This window comes from Vulpes vulpes, chromosome 16 (assembly GCF_048418805.1).
Source record: "Vulpes vulpes isolate BD-2025 chromosome 16, VulVul3, whole genome shotgun sequence".
Taxonomy (NCBI): domain Eukaryota; kingdom Metazoa; phylum Chordata; class Mammalia; order Carnivora; family Canidae; genus Vulpes; species Vulpes vulpes.
Window position 1 is genome coordinate 55,363,930 of NC_132795.1, and position 19,834 is coordinate 55,383,763.

Genomic DNA, 19,834 nt, shown 5'->3' on the forward strand with positions numbered 1-19,834 from the left:
AGAGGTGCCACGTGACCGTGACAGCCGCCTAAGGGATCAAGCTTTGTGAAGAGGTGTCCTAATTTCTATTAACTGGCCTGTAGAAAACAGATTTAATCTCATATCCTGTAGGAGAAAAAAAGGAAAGCAGGTTTCACTTTCTGAAGGTAACAAAAGTAACAAACATTAGAGCTAAGAATGTAAATACTGGTCCATAATCCCTTAGCCACAATTCCCAAGTCCAAAAACTTCTGAAAAACCACCCGTTTTCTGTAATTCATCTAGAAGAAAAACTTGATCTGAACTTAATTGGCAGCAATATCTGACCTGAACTGACATGAGACTATTTATAGTCTACCCATTAAAGTAAGAATAGTCATAGCTTTGGCTGCCGAAATATTAACGTATTTGACTATTTGACTCTGCAGGGGCATTACATAATATATGGTAAAAGCATCTTATTAGCTTTCTAAAAATAAAAGAAAAATCTCTGAACTCTAAAATACTGATGGTCCTTATAGTTTCCAATAAAGGACTATGAACCTAAAAATGGCTTTTTATTAAAATGGTCCTGTCAACCTCCACTGAAATATGTTAATTTTTTCCTGAAAACATTCTTATAATTTGAACTAATTAATTTTTCTAAAAACTTACTCTTTGAATATCTGTAAGTCTGTCTATAACTGCATTATTAGTTAGAACATTTTAAAAAATTTATTTGTTTGAGAAAGAGGAAGAGAGCAACACACAAGCAAAGGGGATTAGGTGCAGAGAGAGATGGAGAGAGAGAATCTCAAGCCAAATAGCACTTAGCATGGAGCCCAAAACGGGGCTCCATCTCACCACCTGAGCCAAAACCAAGATTTGAATACTCAACCAACTGTGCCAGCCAGGCACTCCAGTTAGGACATTTTATACTACTTCAACATTACTTTAATTCAATCTCTGTCTGAAGGCAACATTAAAATCAGAAGGGTGGTATCACCTTTGGCACGAGGGTAGTATCAGAATGGGGTAAAGACAGTAAAGTTAAAAAAGCAGATCTCTGGGGTGCTTGGGTGGCTCAGTCAGTTAAGCATCTGCCTGCAGCTCAGGTCATGATCCCAGAGTCCTGGGATCTAACCCTGCATCAGACTCCTTGCTCAGTGGGGAGTCTGCTTCTCCCTCTCCCTCTGTCTGCCGCTCCCCTTGCTTGTGCTCCTCTATCAAATAAATAAATAAAATCTTTTAAAAAAAGCATATCTCTGTCAATATGCTTTTTTCTGTTTAAAAAAACAAAACAAATGGCATGAGATTTTTTATGTATCAAAAAGAAGTACAAATTCTAAAAGCAAACAAGTACCAATTTAAATTATTAAAAGAATCAAAATCAAAATGAAGTCACATAATCCAAGTAGTTATCAAGGAAAAGAACACAAAATAAAAGTCAAAAAATAGAACACATACAAGTAAGGAAAAGTATATTTTTGCTCAGTTATGTATCAATTCAATTATAATATCTCACTAAATGATAAATGATAACAAAGCTTATAAAACTCAAAGGTCTCTATTATGGAAAGAAAACTGAAAGGCCAAGTTAAAGCAAGAACTAAGACATAAGACTACTAAGAACCTATAATTAATTACAATGCAGTGTAATTTAGAAGATTTCACATAAAAATAGGGACAGAATCAACATTTTAATAAACATATTTTAAACCATTGTATCTACATAAAACAAAATTGGTTAAATTTTTTTTAACTATACACCAATTCTCCCTCCCTCTCCAATCTCGCAGAACTAACAAATGCTGGAAACAATGCCACCAAACAGGAACCTCATTTCACAACTGGTAGATATGAAGGCAATGAAAACTTCTTAATAAATGTGTGGGATCCAGAAGAACCCCAAATTATTTCTGTCTAAAGGAAGCTCTCATAAAGTTTTATTTTAAAAAACCCCTAAAGACTGAAAAACAACTGAAAACACTCCTTAAAGCAACATTAGTAGCAAAACTGGGTGTTCTATAGCCTAGAGAGGAAGGATAAGGCCATCTTTACCACTATTATTTACTAAATTGCAGTTTTCACTACCGATGAAATACATATGGGCCTCAGAAATAGTACATACAAAAACATCATTAGGTGCAGAGAGAGATGGAGAAAACCACTAACATAGAATGTGGAATTCTACAATAATTAAAACTAAAAATTAAAAATTTGAGGGTAAGTTAGGATATAAAAAGTCTACGTCATATATAAGAATTTAAATGTGAGAATATCAAGGATAAAGAGCAAGCCAAGAGGACACCAAGTAAGAATAACCAAACTCTCTGCTATAAGATTTACTATAAAAGAACTGTAAAGCTATAAAGTCAGTTAACTAAAAACAGGAAATTTTAAAAAGTCAATCCATTAAGAATATTTTTTAAAACCCATATTTTCTAATAGGAGTTGAGGGTGGAACTAATGGGCCCTTCAGGTGCTAGCGAACACCAGCCATGGGAAAAGAATTTTCAGCACTGAACCGTGCACACAATGTAGCATATATACCAGTCTAGTAGGTTTTAAGGATAGTCTTCGGTTAATTACATAACAGATCCAGATTCAAGGCACCTCTCTCAACTAGGTCATTCACATAATTCCTACCACCTCAGACAGATATAGGTGTGTGCTCATGCTACTGGGATTCAGTATCTTATATGAATAACTTCAAATTTAAATTATGAAAGTATTAATAATGCCATACAGGTATCAAAACCCAATTCTACATCCTTTATACCATGCAATGCATTTTAACAAGGTGATTATAGTTTCCTTACAAATTAGTTAACTATTAGTTAACTGTAGTTAACTACAAGTTAGTTAACTATTCTGAGTTAAGGAGCTTCCACAGTTGAGTACACCATAAGTGAGACAACGTTCACAAGTATCCAGAGGTCAGTGAGTTTATAGTCAAGTTGGAGAGAGTATCACATAAAAACAATTTAAGAAAGCTTACTAAGAAGCAGTTAAGTCCAAGTTGTAAATATAAACTGATACTAAAAATATACCAATCAACATATAGAAACAGTCAAAAGTAAGTTATCTTTCAAGATATGTACTTCTAAGAAGTTTTATAGGTATTTATCTTAATCAGGTTGCCACCACTGAAAATATTTTGTAACTCCTATTTTGCTTCCAAACCAGTTTACAAATCACACAAGGAAATCTGCCTCCCTATTTTGAACTCATTTTGGTCCCCAAACAGTACTGCCCAGACAAATAATTTAACCAGACCTGAAAAATGGTTCTTGGTTGCTCCCTAAAATCAAATCCACCTTGAAAGAATGAAGGTTTTCCTCTACGGAAATTCCAAAGAGTATCTCATACTCTGGAAGCGACTCCTAAATAATAACTCAGATGTTTTAAGAAAAGGCAGGACTTCCACTTTCAGGGAAGATGGAGTAACAGTGGTCAGATGTACCCTTGAAATTTAAAAAACTGGATGAAATATATAAACAACAGTTTTCAAAACACTGAACATCAGGCAAAGGAGGACAGTGATCCCTAAGAGATGGTAAACAAGGTAAGCCCTGCAGCAAGCTGCCTAGGAAAGATTCCAGGCCACCAAGCAGGCAGGGGAAACCTAAGTGGAATTCAGAGACTTCCATAATTGAGGAGATGCAGCTGAGATTCTGGGAAAGCCAAGGCAGTGAGAGTTTACAGTGTACAGTACTAGAGAGGAAAGGGCTATGAAGACAACTCAGATCTGCAAGGGGACCCCTCTAGTATTCAGCTGAGTAGTAACAAAGTAACCAGGGATAATACAGCTAACATCACACTTAATGGTAGGATGGTTTCCCACTAAGTCTGGGAAAAAAGCGAGGAAGCCATTCATACTTCTATTTAGCATGGTACTTGGCGTCCTAGCCAGCACAATAAGGCAAGAATTAGAATTTGAAGGTTAGAAAGCAAAACTGACTTTCTTTGTAAATGATATAGTTGTATATGTAAAACCAACCAACCAACCAACCAACCAAAAGAATTAACAAAAATACCACCAAAGGGACCCCTGGGTGGCTCAGAGAGTAAGTGTCTGCCTTCGGCTCAGGGCGTCATCCCTTGATCCGGAATCAAGTCCCACATCGGGCTCCCCACAGGGATCCTGCTTCTCTCTCTGCCAATGTCTCTGCCTCTCTCTCTCTCTCTCTCTCTCTCTCTCTCTGTGTCTCTCATGAATAAATGAATCTTAAAAAAAAAAAAATACCACTAAAGGTGATGAATGAAACTAACAAAGTGTATTTATTCAGTTCGTTCAATCATATTGATGAAAGCAAACTGTGTCCAAATGAAAGAGGGCTTTTTTTTCTTTAAGATTTTATTTATTCATGAGACACAAGTGAGAGAAGCAGAGATACAGGCAGAGGGAGCAGCAGGTGCCCTTTGGGGATCCTGATATAGGACTCGATCCCAGGACCCTGGGATCACACCCTGAGCCAAAGGCAGATGCTCAACCACTGAGGCACCCAGGTGTCCCAAAAGAGGACTTTAATTAAAAAAAAAAAAAAAAAGGCTTCCAGGAAAACAATCTGGAGAAGGTTTTCTGAGAGTGAGACGCAAAATGGTTTGGAAGCCAGAAGCTGGGAGAATATTTTATTTATGTAAGGAATAGCCTTTCAAAAAGTATGAGAACAAAAAGGGAGGAAAGTATGGAAAATAAAGAAAAGATTATATGGGGAAAAAGCAAAGATTCAAAAGTAGGGAGCGAGAGTTGATGGATGGAAGCAGTAAAGCAGCTGGGCTCAGACACAGGTGTTTGGATTTCATAGAATAAGAAGGCACAGGTTAGGACACCTGGGTGGCTCAGCGGTTGGGAGTCTGCCTTCGGCTTAGGGTGTGATCCTGAGGTCTGGGGATGGAGTCCCACAACCGGCTTCCTGCAAGGAGCCTGCTTCTCCCTCTGCCTATGTCTCTGCCTCTCCCTGTGTGTCTCTCACAAATAAATAAATAAAATCTTAAAAAAAAAAAAAAAGAATGCACAGGTTGACAAAAGAAAGTAACATGTAGGAAATGTTTTCTGGGGAGAAACTAGGAACAGAACAACTGACAGGAAGCTATTTTAATAATCCAGCCATAGCCTGAGGATGACTTAGAATCAGGATGGTAGCACGGCAACAAAAAAGGAAAGACTCAAGGTCCAAAGCCACAGAGAAAGGAGCGAAAGGATATGGCAAATGTTCCAAGATTCAACCTTTCAGGACTTCAAGATTTAAGAATTGGGAGGGTGGGTTAACCAGTGATGGACTCTATAGGGTCAACAAATTTTAAGGGAGGTAAAGCAGAGGTACCTATCCAGGCTGACCTGCCAGAAAAGCATCCTGAGTGACAATTCCCAAGTCTTCGGGAGATAAAGGAAAACAAGAAAATGACATTAAACACGCATTTTTAAGTACAGTAAATAAAAGTCTAGAGAGCATCCGCTTCCAAAGCAAACACAAAACATCAGTGTTGAGCCGGGCTCTGGCAGGTTCAGGAAGCGTAGGGCGGTGTCACAATGTGCTGAGGCGGACTCACAAGCTGTGTGTGGGGCACAGGGTCCCCTTTTTAAAGTTTTCAAACAGCCCTTACTGGCTTGAAATGTGATGCGTTTTGCATTTTCATTCTATTGTTTTGTTTTTGTTATTTCTACAAAGAGCCTTTTCACTAATTCTCTTGGTGTTTTAAAAGTAATGTTTTCCCCTCTGGGTCTGTGTTTCAGGAGTGGGAACGTGAGGGCATAAAAAGCCCTCCTCTCTATACCAATCCACAGATCCACCTGCATGGTATAAGTGGGAATCGGCAGTATAGTATAGTCTTTGGTTTAAGGGGACAGAGCCAAACTGCAAAATAAAAACATCATAAATTTTAAATACTTCGGTATAAAAATATAAAACGTTTATAGTGAAAAGGTTGACAAAAGAGTAGTTAAGAAGAGATTTATTTTAAAATCTGTTGGTACATCTAAGTGCAGAGATTCTATATTCAGAAGTTCCACAGAGATATACATCTGGGTAAAAGATCTCACGAAGAGGATACTACTGAACATGATACACCATCTGCAAGATTTTCACAGGAGGAAAAATATTAGCTCCTTGGAGGGCTTCAGTTTTCATCTTTTTACTTTATATCTCCTTCCTTCCATATCAGAATCCTGCAGACGCTCAAAACATTTCTCTTGATATACTGACCTGGGCCTAAGTTAGGACGCCTGGTCCACTTCCACATTTTGAGGTTCTCAGTATGGTTTTTAAAAGACATACCAAAACAGCATTATAAAAATTGTGGTGGGATGCCTGGGTGGCTCAGCGGTTGAGCATCTGCCTTCGGCTCAGGGCATGATCTTGGAGTCCTGGGATCAAGTCCCACATCAGACTCCTTGCATGGAGTGAGACTGCTTCTCCCTCTGCCTATGTCTCTACCTCTCTGTCTGCATCTCTCATAAATAAATAAATAAAATATTTTTTTTAAATTGTAGTATATTTTAAATATATACATTTAATAAATTAACACTTTTAGGAAAAGAATACAATGTAGTCTGTCCTACTCACTAAATAAAAGATTAATAAAGGTGTTCATCATAAAACACAGTGTGATCCAGTAACTAGAACAAGTTCAAAGTTATAATCAATATCTTCTTTCCATTCTGTGAATTTATCTCTTAGAATGTCTATACCTATTATGTACAAACCATTCTGCTGGGTGCCAGAACAGTATAAGCTTGTTTTGAGCTCAAGGTACCAAGAAAGAACCCTGACTTTTTCCTTTTCTCTAGCTGAGGAACTACAAGGAATTTCTTTTTTTTTTTTTTTTTTACAAGGAATTTCTAAGGATTATCACTCCACCTATACGCTTGAGAGGAATCTGGTGGCCTTGGGCTATGGATTACCTGCTACCTTCCCCATTCAAGCAGTTTCCATTTTTCTTTCCTTCCTGGGTCCTTGCTACACATACTTAAGCAGATTTTCTATCTCACCTTAACATGTTGTCTTCTCAACCTTGCCTTGCTCTCATTGTCTCCTTCCTTTCTTTTCCAAACACCTTTTTTAAAAAGATTTATTTATTATTTTAGAGAGAGAAGGAGACGAGGTGGGGGAGCAGAGGGAGAGGGAGAGAGAATCTCAAACTTCTCGCTGAGCATGGAGCCCAACACAGGGCTCAATCCCACAAGCCCCAAGATCATGACTTGAGCCAAAATCGAGAGTCAGACAGAGCCATTCAGGTGCCCCTTTCCAAACATCTTGAAAATAACCTATACTCACTGCTGTTATTCTCCCTACCATCCATTGTCTCTTTCACCCCTTGTAATCTGGGTCAATAAATGAACACACAGAATTTGTAGCAATGGGTCAATTAGCATCTTCTGAGTGTCACCAGCACTTCCAGAGCTTAACCACCTCTCATTCTGAAAAATATCAAACTCTGAACATGCAAAACTGAGAAAACACTGGTTAGCCAACAAAGTACAGACATCCTACAACTGCAAACAACTTAGTGATAATAGAAAGAAAGATGGCAAGAGATGGGGTGGTTTGGGGAAAAGGACATGCTACTTCAGAGTAATAGTACTGAGAAAAAAGCTGTGGAAGGGGACAAGAAACAAAGAACTGCTGAACTAAAGAGAAGTAAAATGAAGAAATGCTAGATTTCCAGTCAGTGAATTTTCCTTTCTTGAATTCTGGTCAAGAATCAAATTAAACAAATGCTAGTTCAGTAAGCCAATTGGATATTTAGAGATATGTAACAACCTTCAAGCTGTAGAAATGTATACATATCCAGAGGCTCTTCTGGGTACTCCTTTCTGATCTTATCCTTTTCACTGGTTTAGAATCTGGGCCTCATGAGATAGATCAGCAGTCCCCTCAGGCAGTCAAGCAAGAGGTCACTTCCTTTATTCTCTGCTCCCACAGATAATCTTAAATGAGTCACCACTTTCTAGCTCTGATATATCATTTGCATGGCTATAGGTACAGTTGACAAGCATCATTCTGGTTTATGACTAATCTTTGAATGCTACTTTTCTTTTTTTTAAAGTATAGTTGACACTGAATGGTACAACACCTTTATGAATTCAAATATACAGACTCACATCATTATTCCTAAGACCATTTCCAGTATTGAATACGATGTAGGGATCCCTGGGTGGCGCAGCGGTTCGGCGCCTGCTTTTGGCCCAGGGCGCGATCCTGGAGACCCGGGATCGAATCCCACATCGGGCTCCCGGCGCATGGAGCCTGCTTCTCCCTCTGCCTATGTCTCTGCCTCTCTCTCTCTCTCTGTGTGACTATCATAAATAAATAATTTAAAAAAAATTGAAATACGATGTAATCTAAGAGTCTGATAGGTCACAGACAGCCCTTGGCCCTGTACCCCAGACCAGCTGTATGAAGCATACCACTGTGCTAGCTATCTTCTCCATATACTAAATGAACTCCTTTGAGCCTGCACATGCTGCTCCCTCTGCCTGAAGTACCCTTTTCTACCATGACTTACTGGAAGTGTTCCCTGGAAAGGCTTTCTGACCTCCCATTGTATTGAGGACTTTCCTTCCCCTCTGCCCCATCCCCTGTATGTCTATCACAGCTCTTATTACACCAAATAGCACTCATCTGTGTCCAAGTCTGCCTCACTCCTGTAGCTGTACACTCCTTGGGAGCAAAGATCTCTTCTCATCTCATTCTTCTAGTCCTAGCTTCCTTCTTCCTTTACTTTCTTTATTCCATTCTTTCTTTAAAGGCTTATTTATTTTAAGAGGGGGGGGAGAGGGAGAGAAAGCACACATACACAAGCAGCGGGCCAGGCAGAGGGAGAGGGAGAGAAGTCAACTCCCAGCTAAGCGCTAAACCAGCCCTGCAGGGCTCAATCCCACAACCCTGAGATCAGGAACTAAGCAGAAACCAAGAGAAGGATACCAATCAATTGAGCCACCCAGGCGCCCCATCCTGTAGTCCCAGCTTTTAACAGCATTCAGCACATGGTACACACACAAACGTTCAGTGAAACTGTAGTCATCCTAGTCACAAGCATATAAAAAGATTTTATTTTTATTTTTTAAGATTTTTTTTTAAAGATTTTATTTATTTATTCATGAGAGACAGAGAGAGAGAGAGGCAGAGACACAGGCAGAGGGAGAAGCAGGCCCCAGCAGGGAGCCCGATGTGGGACTCAATCCCAGGGCTCCAGGATCATGCCCTGGGCCAAAGACAGGCACCAAACTACTCAGCCACCCAGGGTTCCCATAAGATTTTTTATTTTATTTTTTTTTTAAACTTTTATTTTTTATTTTTTTTAATTTTTTAATGATAGTCACAGAGAGAGAGAGAGGCAGAGACACAGGCGGAGGAAGAAGCAGGCTCCATGCACCGGGAGCCTGATGTGGGATTCGATCCCAGGTCTCCAGGATCGCGCCCTGGGCCAAAGGCAGGCGCCAAACCGCTGCGCCACCCAGGGATCCCCCCATAAGATTTTTTAAAAAGTAATCTCTACACCCAGTGTGGCACTCAAACCTACCATCCAGGGATCAAGAGTCACGTGCTGCACCAACTGAGCTATCCAGGTACCCCATAAGATTTTAAAAGGAATAACAATTCTGATCATTTCTACTAATAAGGATTAAAACTAACTCTACAATAAGTAAGGTTTTCAGACAAATACAAATTTAATAACAATATTCTTTCTAGGGGTGCCTGGGTGGCTCAGTCAGTTAAGTGTCTGCCTTTGGCTCAGGTCATGACCCCAGGGTCCTGGGATCCAGCCTGCATTAGGCTCCCTGCTCTGTGGGGAACCTGCCTCTCCCTCTTCCTTTGCCTACCACTCCTCCTTCTTATGCTCTGTCAAATAAATAAATAAAATCTTTTAAGAAACAACAAAACAAATATTCTTTCTGTAATCTTAAAATGTTTACCGATTACAACTAGAAATTTTTTTAAAGAAGACAATTTTAAAAGAGACAATTTAAAAAGGCAAGCCCCTCCCTGCTCCCATATATTTATTTAAACTGTTAAAATGACTTTCTTTCTTTCTTTCTTTTTTTTTTTTTAATTCATGAGAGACACAGAGACACAGGCAGAGGGAGAAGCAAGCTCCTCACAGGTAGCCTGATGCCAGACTTGATCCCCAGACACCAGGATAACACCCTGAGCCAAAGGCAGATAGATGCTCAACCACTGAGCCACCCAGACACCCTACTTTTTTTTTTGAATGACTTTTTTATGTTCTATTTTTAGTTCTCTTTCCTACCTTCATTTGAAAAATATTTATGAGGACCTACTATGTGCAACTTACAGTGCTAGATACTGGTTATACAAAATGTGAACACATCAGATAAGGTATTTTTATTCAGATAGCTATGTTGTAGCAAAGATACTACACAAATTAAGTCATTATTTAATTACAATTCTGTTAAGTGTTGTGTTTAAAAGGAGCACATCTAAAAAATTTTAAATAAAAAAAAAAAATAAAAGGAGCACATCTAAGGGTGCCTGGCTGTCTCAGTTGGTTAAGTATGTGACTCTTGATTTCAGGGCTGAGTCTGAACCCCATGTTGGGTGCAGAAATTATTTAAAAATAAGTATTTTTAAAAAATAAAAGGAGCACATCTTCTCTGGGGTGGGGATGATTAGGAAGTCACTAAAGGAGTGACATATAAACTGAGTTTGGAGGACTGAAGAGGCATCAACTAAGGTCAAGGTGGGGGGCCTTCCAGGGTATGGGAACATCAAGTGCTAGGAAGAGACCGTGAGTGGACAGGAATATGCATTTCAGGAACCAGAATAGGGTCATTGTGGTAAGAGTTCAGGCAGCAAAAGGGAGACTGGCAGGAAATGAGGTAGGGTCTTCATTGGGTATTCACTGAACAAGAGAGACCAGTTATTTCTTTTCATGAAGTTTATATTCCAAAAGAGGCTTTGGGGACTCATTAACAGTTTTGTTTTTTTTTTTTTTTTTTTAAGATTTTATATATTTATTTGAGAGAAAGAATGACTGAGAGAGAGAGAGCACAAGCAGGGGAAGCAGCAAAGGGAGAGGGAGAAGCAGACTCCCCAATGAGCAGGGAACCCAATGTGGGGCTCGACCCCAGGACCTTAGGGATCATGACCTGAGCTGAAGGCAGATACTTAACCCACTGAGCAACCCAGGCACCTGCGCTTCAGGAACAGTTTAAAGTAGGGGACAGATATCAGATTTACACTTGTTTTCTGGGTAAAGTTTTACATTTGAGGTATAACATATATAGAATAGTTACATAGTTTTAAAAGATTATTGTTGCAGCTTCAACAATTCTCTGGGGGAGAGAATTTCCTACTTACATAAGAAAAACTGAGGTCTTACAAAGCTAAGTAATTTGAGGTGATCTATTCAATATACATTTGAGTGGGTACAGTATGGCAGGCACAGTACAAGTATGTGTTTAAGGATGCAGAGATGAATACAACAGTCTTGCACTAAAGAAATTTATAATCCAGTGTGAGAGAGAGACCTAGAAACATGATAAAGTACTGTAGTCCATGCTAGAAATGGGTAAAATATAATGGAGTAAAATATAATTCTTCCTACGAAGAATTAATCATTTCACCTCGGTGTTAAAGGGACATTTTTTCCATACTATTATAGTTTTTGAATTCTCATTCATTCCCGTGCTTGGAACATGGTATGTACTCAAGCAGATGTCTGCAATACAAATCAACTCAGGACTTTTAACTCCTAGCACAGTGCCTTTCCAAAACCAACTGTGCTCCTAACTCTGGAAGAGCGTGCATTAATTCCAAGGAGCTCTTTGAAGTTGTTTTCTGAGCCAGTTTACAAACCACAAAGAAACTACGTCTCATTAAATGAAAGCCCAACCATTTCTGACCCAGCCTGAAAACCCATAATAATATCTAAATAGTTATTATTATTTTAATCTTTATTCAACTTTTAAACCATCACCAATGGGCACTAACAAACATTTTAAGTAATCTCTATGCCCCCAACATAGGGCTCAAAGTCAGGACTACAAGATCAAGAGTTGCATGCTCTACAGACCGAGCCAGTCAGGTGCCCCCAAACAGGTTTTTTTTTTAATTTTTTTAAAAAGATTTTATTTTTTAAGGAAGCTCTACACCAAAGTGGGGCTTGAACTTACAACTCAGAGATCAAGTCACATGCTCCACCAACTGAGCCAGTCAGGCACCCCAAGAGGTTTTTTTTTTAAGATTTTGTTTATTCATGAGAGACACAGAGAGAGAGAGGCAGAGACATAGGCAGAGGAAGAAGCAGTCTCCCCAGAGGGAGCCCAATGCAGGACTCAATCGCAGGACCCCAGGATCACACCCTGAGCCAAAGGCAGATGCTTAACCACTGATTCCCCCCAAGAGTTATTTTTTTAAAGCAAATCTTCATTCAGAAGAAATGCTCCTATGAAGACAATCAAGGCAATATTCCATATACTCCTTCATAATCCATGATCTCTGTCCTGAAAGGACTTATATTTTAGTTTCTATTTGGAAAGATAAAATATAGAACATAGAATAAAAATAGATATTAAGGTTGCATTTGTTCACTTATTTAAAATATTTGTAGACTGCCTACTATAGGCCAGGACGGGAGCTGTAAGGAATGTAAAGATGAGTAGGACAAATGCCTCCCATCAAGGACCTCATAGTCTTATGGGGGAAGCCAACAATACAAAACCCAGGACAGTAAGAGCTGTAATTCAGTAGGTACACAGAGATAAGAACACAGAAGCTATACACAGTTGCCATCGATTCTAATTTAGTAGGCACTTATTTCCATTGGTCAGTGCCCATGCCTTGTTAAATATCAGTTATTAAAATATTTTAACTTGGGGCAGCCCAGGTGGCTCAGTGGTTTAGCGCTGCCTTCAGCCCAGGGCGTGATCCGAGTCCCAGGATCAAGTCCCACATTGGGCTCCCTCCATGGAGCCTGCTTCTCCCTCTATGTCTCTGCCTCTCTCTCTCTCTCTCTCTCTCTCTGTGTGTGTGTGTGTCTCATGAATGAATAAATAAAATCTTAAAAAAATATATTTTAACTTTACTTTGGATAATAATGCAAACTGGTAAATATTATAAGTAATTGCTATATGGAAAAACAGTGACACACACAAAAATAAGGTTAAGGGGTCAGAGGAAATGGTGAGAAGTAAAGTTTAGGGATAAGATACCCTGGGATTCCCAAGCAAGGAAGGTTAGCATATTTGGATGAGGATCTGGTTGTAGACAGAGGAATACAGTAATCAAAAGGCTAGTGCCTGGAATTACCTAGGTATATCTATGTCAAGGATGTGGTTTAGAGCTGTGTTATCCAACAGGGTAGCCACTAGCCACAGGTGGCTACTGAGTACTTGAAAAGTAGTCCGAAAAAAAAAGAAAGAAATGTAGTCTGAATGGAGATGAAGTGAAAAATACATTCCAGATTTCAAAGACCTAATATAAAAAAAAGGAATGTAAAGCGTCTCAATAATTTTACTGATTACATGTTTACATGAAATATCTTCAATATATTGAAGTAAATAAAATTTTTTGAAAATCTATTTTACCCTTTCTAACGTTTTAAATGTGGCTACTAGAATATTTACAATTACACACGTGGCTCACATTTGTGGCTTGCATTCTACTTCCATTGGACAGTGTTAGTCCAAAGTGCTTGAAATAACAAGCTAAAGAGTTTAAACCCTCTAGGCAATGAAACACCACTGAAGGTTTTCAAACTTAAGTGCCTGTGGTAGACTTGGGGAGGGGGCAGGAAACATAAACAAGCACTGTTTCAGGACGATTAGTGTGGGGGCAATCTGTAGGGTCAAGACACTAGAGGCAGTTGTCAGTGTCAAAAGGCTGGCAAATGTCAAAGGGTAAGCAGGCTCAGCTGGAAAATATACAAGGTCTTTAGAAGTTGCAGGCTGGGTAGAGGGAGGAAGAACAAATAAAGAGCAGGGGGTGGTGAGCAAAGAAAAACAGCTGCAAGCGCTAGCCCCAGCCTGAACAACCAAGGTGCACTGCTCAGTGGACTTAGCAAGTCAGCCACAGTTTAGATCTACTGTGGCTCAGTGGTAGGAGCTCCCAGGCAGAGGTACAATTCAGAAGGAGAACAGGATCAGTGTCCTCTTCAGCAATTTCAGATCTATTTCTGAAATAGACTACCAACAGTGAGATCAAGTCCCAGAGAAGGTAGGAAGTAGAAAGCAAGGCTACCAGAAACTACAAGAAAACAGTAAATTATAAAAGCAAAAATCCAGACTCACAACACAGGCAACAAATATTTGCTGGGAGTTTATTGTACGCCTGATACTTGGCTCAGCTCTAGAGACACGGGAAACAAAACAGACATGGTCCTGAATCACAAACTGTGGTGAGAGCTATGAAAAAGGAAGAGGAGCTCTGAAAGACCTGACTGAGGGTAGATGAGGGTAGTGGGCGGTCATAAAGGAAAGCATCTCTGATGAATTGGCAATTTAATCTGAACCCTGATGTTATGTAGGTGAAAATTAGGAAGCTGGGGAGGACCAGCCCAAGCCAGGAGAGTGGTCTGTACAAAAACCTTGAGCCTGCAAAAGGCTTGGTTGAAAAAATGGAAAGTAAAACCAAGTAATTGGGACATCAGAAAGGGGGGTGGGGTGGGCCATAAAAGAGATGAGAGAAGGTTAGAGAGGCAAGCACAGGCCAGATCTTACAGAGCCTCAAAGGATGAAAAATAAAATCCCAGACGGGGGACGCCTGGGTGGCTCAGGTTGAGGATCTGCCTTTGCCTCAGGGTGTGATCCCAGAGTCCCAGGATCAAGTCCCACATCAAGCTCCCTGCATGGAGCCTGCTTCTCTCTTTCTGCCTATGTCTCTGCCTCTTTCTGTGTCTCTCATGAATAAGTAAATTAAAAAAAATTCATTTTTTTTTACGTATATATATAAAATCCTAGACGGACTTCAGGGCAAAGCCACAAGAGGTTCAGACCAGAGCAGCAGTCCAATCCCGATGGCGTTCTAAATACTCCAATTACCTGTGCTCTGGTCAGACTACTGAATGGGAGCCAGCTCAGTAGCAAAGGGCAGGAGCCAATATCTATAGCTGAGCAGCAGGATTCCAGGTCTGGGATAAGAGCTTATTATAAGGCCCTCCGAGTGTTTCAGGGTTGCAGGGAAGGAGGACGGCATCACCAAAAAATACAGAAAAATCTGATGGAAGAGCTGGTTTAGGAGGCAAAGTTGAACAAAACTTTAAACACACTGATTATGAAGCAATAGTGAAGAATTCCAGCAGGTAAATATTGATGTCATTTTAGAGTATGGAAGAAAGGTCAGACATGGATATGCAGGTTAGCAGATACAAAGGTGATAATTTGAAGTCCCCAAACTAACATTTTCCAGTAGACAGAGAAAAGTAAAACAACAAAAGAGGCCTAATTCTGACGCTTAGTGTTTATCTATCTCTGGGATAGAAGTTAGGATGAAGGAGAATCAAAAGGAATATGGTCTGAGGAAATTTTGGGGGGATTATGGAACTGGTCTATGTCCTGATAGTGGTGGTTACATGAATCTATGCACAAGTTAACTAACATTCATGTATACATACCAAGAGCTAAAGTTACTGTTATTTTTTAAATAGGTTTTTTTTTTTTTTTTTTTTTTTAAGGAGTGAAGGTAGTCAAAAGGACTACTGCAGGGAGACATAACAGGATAAATCCCGAAAAGATGCTCTGGGAATTTTAACCATTAGGTAATTGGCAACCTTGGAAAAAACCTCAGTGAGTGTTAAGGTTGGGAGCCAAGCTGCAAAGGTTCAAAGAATAACTTGAGCAGTGAAGGGAAGCAGTCAGTACAGCCTCCTCTTTTAGAATTCCCGGAGGTGAAAAGAAGAACAGAATGGCACACAGCTCAAACAGATAAGGAGAACTGGGAGATCTAGCAAACTGGCAGATCCAACCTTCCACACCACAAGTTGCTCCATTTCAGTATTCTTCTAGAGCATGCATTTTGCACATGAACTACTTTTTTTTTTTTTTTAAGATTTTATTCACCTATTCACGAGAGACACAGAGAGAGAGAGAGAGAGAGAGAGAGAGGGAGGCAAAGACACAGGCAGAGGGAGAAGCAGGCTCCATGCAGGGAGCCCGACGTGGGACTGGATCCCAGGTCACCAGGATCAGGCCCTGGGCTGAAGGCAGGCGCTAAAACGCTGAGCCACCCAGGCTGCCCAACATTAAATTTTTAACAGGTATGGACAACCTCATCATCACCAGTGGCACTTCCTATTTCTTTTCCTTTCTACTTTTCAGTGTCCTTTCTACCTTTCTTCCTCTGGATAATTTAGGAGGCAAAATGGAATAAGCACAGGCTTTGAAAACAGACACACTTAAAACTAAACCTATCCCTTAAAATTACTGGCCATGAGGCTCTTAGAGGGTCTTTTTCTTATCCAGAAAACAGTAATGACACCTATGTGACAGGCTTCGGGTAAGGATTAGGAAAAAATACAGAGAGGCTGGCATGTGAGATGCATGCAGTAAATGTCAGTTAACATTATTACTATCGTTTCAACAAATGGTATTGCTCTGACTTAAAACACTTTTAAGTGCTTCTATCTGAATGAAGAAAAAAATATTTTTTCAAAGGCATGGCATTTATATGCTACCTCAGAAATGCAGCTTGGTAATTTCTTCTTCTTAAATCCTATCACAAACTATTCTGCTCAAACGCTAATGTTTGGGACAAGCACTCAGAGAAGGCCAAGAACCAAGAAAATATAAAGGCAGCATTATCATCATTGCTGTGTCTGTCCCAAGCGGGCCAAGCCAGTCTGATTTGTGTTCTGGATTCCTTAATGTAGGGACCTACTACATTCATATCCCTCTCACTACCTACCCACAGCGATACAGCACGCTGTAGAGGTGCAAACCAACGTGCTAAAAGTTCTGCCTTTAGAGAGGCATTTACATAACATTACCAAAACAATAAATATATTCTCAAAGCCAGGATCATTAATGCTTCTCCAAATCAACAGGAAGCTATGGTCCACTGAAAGTCCCCCCAACTATGAAGGAAATAGCCTCTATTGTTAAACTTTCACAAAATGCTAAGATGCGAGATTTTTATACACCTTCTTTCTATACGCTTAACTCCTGGGGTGGGGGGAGGCAACCAATGACGTTTTATTCACTATGGAGAAATACCTCTCGCCAATTTTGTTGCATAATTTCGCGTAGACTGTAATACAAATGACCAACTTGAAATTCGTCTTATTCCTCGCACAATTTCTAGCATAGATGCTAAAGAGTAATAAAACAGCCAAAGGACCCACGAAGAAGCAAGGAATCTTGAGACCGAGGTCGGCACACTCTGCCTAGAGAACTGAGGATGGGCTGGTCCTTACTTAAGATGCCCAACAAGCAGCTACGGTTACGGGGCGACCTCGGCCACTTTGGGGTATCTGGCCCTCCGCGGGCTGACAAACCCACTGGTTTGGACCCAAGGGATGCCAACTCAGGGGGAGACAGGAAACACTCCTGGCGCCGGCTCGTCCCATTTCCTCGTGGAAAGCCTGGACAGCCTCTCGAAGGTGGCCACGCCGCAGGGCTCTGGGATGAGGGGCGCGACACCCACTCCCCCGGCCCGGATTAATCAGGAGAACGCGTCCACGCTGCCACGCAGGTCCCGCGGTGCCGCGCAGGCAGCCACCGGGGCGCTCGGGGGCCTGCCGCCTCCGTCTACCTGCCCCCCAGCCAGGCAGGGGGCCCGACGCGCCTCCGAGGGCCCCCGCTCTCCGCCGCCACCGGGAGCCCCTCCCCGCCCTGGAGGCGCCCCCCCGCCCAGCGACGGGAAGCGAACCCGACTCGACCAGCCCACCCGGAAGCCCTCCCCCAGCTCACACCTGCCGGCGCGTGACGCCCAGAGCCGCGCGCGCCCGCCCGCCGGCCCCGCCATTCGGGGCGCCCCTGCCCTGCGCGCGGGACGTCGCCCGCGTCCCTCCCCGACCCGGGGTCAAACCCACCGCACGCCCGCCCCCACGGAGCGCGAGCTCCACGCCGCCGCCGCCGCCGCCGCCGCCGCCGCCCCCGCCGGGGCCCGCGCGCGCTCCCGCCCCCCCTCCGGCCCTGTCCCCGCCGCGCGCGCTCACTCGCGAGGACACGCACACGCTGCGCCTCAGCTTGACAGGCCGGCCCGCGCCGCGCGCTCCCGCGGGCGTCCTCGCCCACCCGGCCGCTCCGCTCGGACTGGGCGGTGCGCGGGGGAGGGGAAGGGCGGCAGTGGCCGTCGGTCCTCACTCACCGCCGAGCCGCGCCGGCTCCGAGTGCGCGGCGTTCCGCTGTGAGGCTGCGATGCGCTGCGATGCGCGCGGTCCCCGCTTCTCCGCAGGCTATGGAGGCGACGTAGTAGGGGGACTGAGGGGGCGCGGGGGGGTCACTCCCTCCCTCTTCACTTCCCAGAAACACGGGGACCCCAGAAACTAAAAACAAAATAAACAAACTTTCCCCTCCGCCTCCCTCCCCCAAAACCACAACACAAACACTCGGGAGCCCGCCCAGAGCCCCACTCCATTGGCCGCAGGGAGGATGCTTCCGGCTCTCACTGGCTGGCGCTTGTGCCCATCAAGCTGCTGTTCCGCCCCTCCGAGTCCTCGCCGCTGCCGTCGCCCCTCATTGGCCAAGCGCTTCCCGTTTGACGAGCTACGATTGGTTGAGCCGCCTGCGCCAATCATTCGGGGACACACCCCCTCAGCATCCCAGAGGCCGCTTCCTTGGTCGCGGACCCGGAGAGGCGAAGGGGAAACTAGAGCATGATGGCGGCCGAGCTCACTTGGCGCAACCATCGTCTTTTTTCTTTTTTTAGCTCATGGGTGCCTCGCCCTCGCGCTGTCTCCCCTGAGCTCCTCTCTCCATCCAGTATTGCCTAATAACGGAATCTATACGCGCCGGCTCCTTGATTTATCCCCTTCGAAGTGCTGAGTGTGGGCTGGTTGTGCGTCATTGGACCGTCAGAATGTCAGTCCTTAGTCACATCTTCAAGCTATTGGCGGAACGGCCAGAAGCCCCGTCCAACAACAAGGACTGGTGCCATTGGTTCGACTCCACAGAGTTCTTTCCCGGTACCTTATTGGGCCGGGAGGCGCGTCAGTCAGACCTGGATGCTCCGTGCTCCGGGTAATTGTTTGCTTGGGAGTTTGGGGGACTCTGGTCGTTTGGCCCGCAGCTGACGATGATACTGACTGTCGTTTATTTTGTGCCTCCTTTGTGCCAACGACTGTCTCCTCAGTCCTTTACAGGGATTATCTGTTTGAACCTGTGGGTTTTACAGATAGAAACGAAGGCTCTAAAGAGAATTAGGACACTTGCCCAAGGTCACCTAGATAGAAAGCAATTGGTGAACCTGGCATTGGTCTTAGGAGGCTGGTTCCAGAGCCTTCGCTTTTTCACTGGCGCCTCTCCCTTCGTCCCGCATCTTACCTGCCTGCCAACACAACGTCTTAAAAACGTTTCATTCCGAATGCAAGTTCCCCCGTCAGTCTCTGGAGGTGACATTGTGGGAGACTAAAGTTACGGAGAGGTTGTTACTGCCGCCACCGCCTTCTCCCTGGCACCCGTTCCTCCCCACCCTAAAGCAAACCATCTTGGTGTTTCCCGACCAGAAGCCCATCTACTTCTGTGTTTATTTTCTCAGCTTTATAAATGAACATTTCTACCATCCTTGTGTGCCAAGCCTACCTCCTCAACCCTCCCTCATCTATCTTCCAGCTCCCTCTTTGGTGAGAGAGAGAGAGAGAGAGAGAGAGAGACCTCGAGAGCCAGAAACAAGGAGAATGAGAGTCTAAAGAGAGATAAAGAATAAATTGCTTTAGAGATAAATAATTTATCACATGCAAATGGAACAGCCCT

The 19,834-nt window shown here is 42.7% G+C and overlaps 1 protein-coding gene across 11 annotated transcripts in view; it reads right to left on the reverse strand.

Annotated features, from left to right (window-relative positions):
* The window catches only part of TNRC6B (trinucleotide repeat containing adaptor 6B), a 241,986-nt gene extending 223,434 nt beyond the window's left edge, over positions 1-18,552 (reverse strand). For 3 of the 11 annotated variants that reach the window (XM_026017291.2, XM_072741220.1, XM_026017289.2), the window contains exon 1: positions 18,231-18,471. The gene's annotated coding sequence lies outside the window, so the exon portion shown is untranslated. Of the gene's footprint in view, positions 1-18,078; positions 18,200-18,230 lie in introns of those variants that run through there. The other 8 variants (XM_072741222.1, XM_072741218.1, XM_072741228.1 and 5 more) reach the window with 6 other exon arrangements.
* Positions 18,553-19,834: the final 1,282 nt, after the last annotated feature.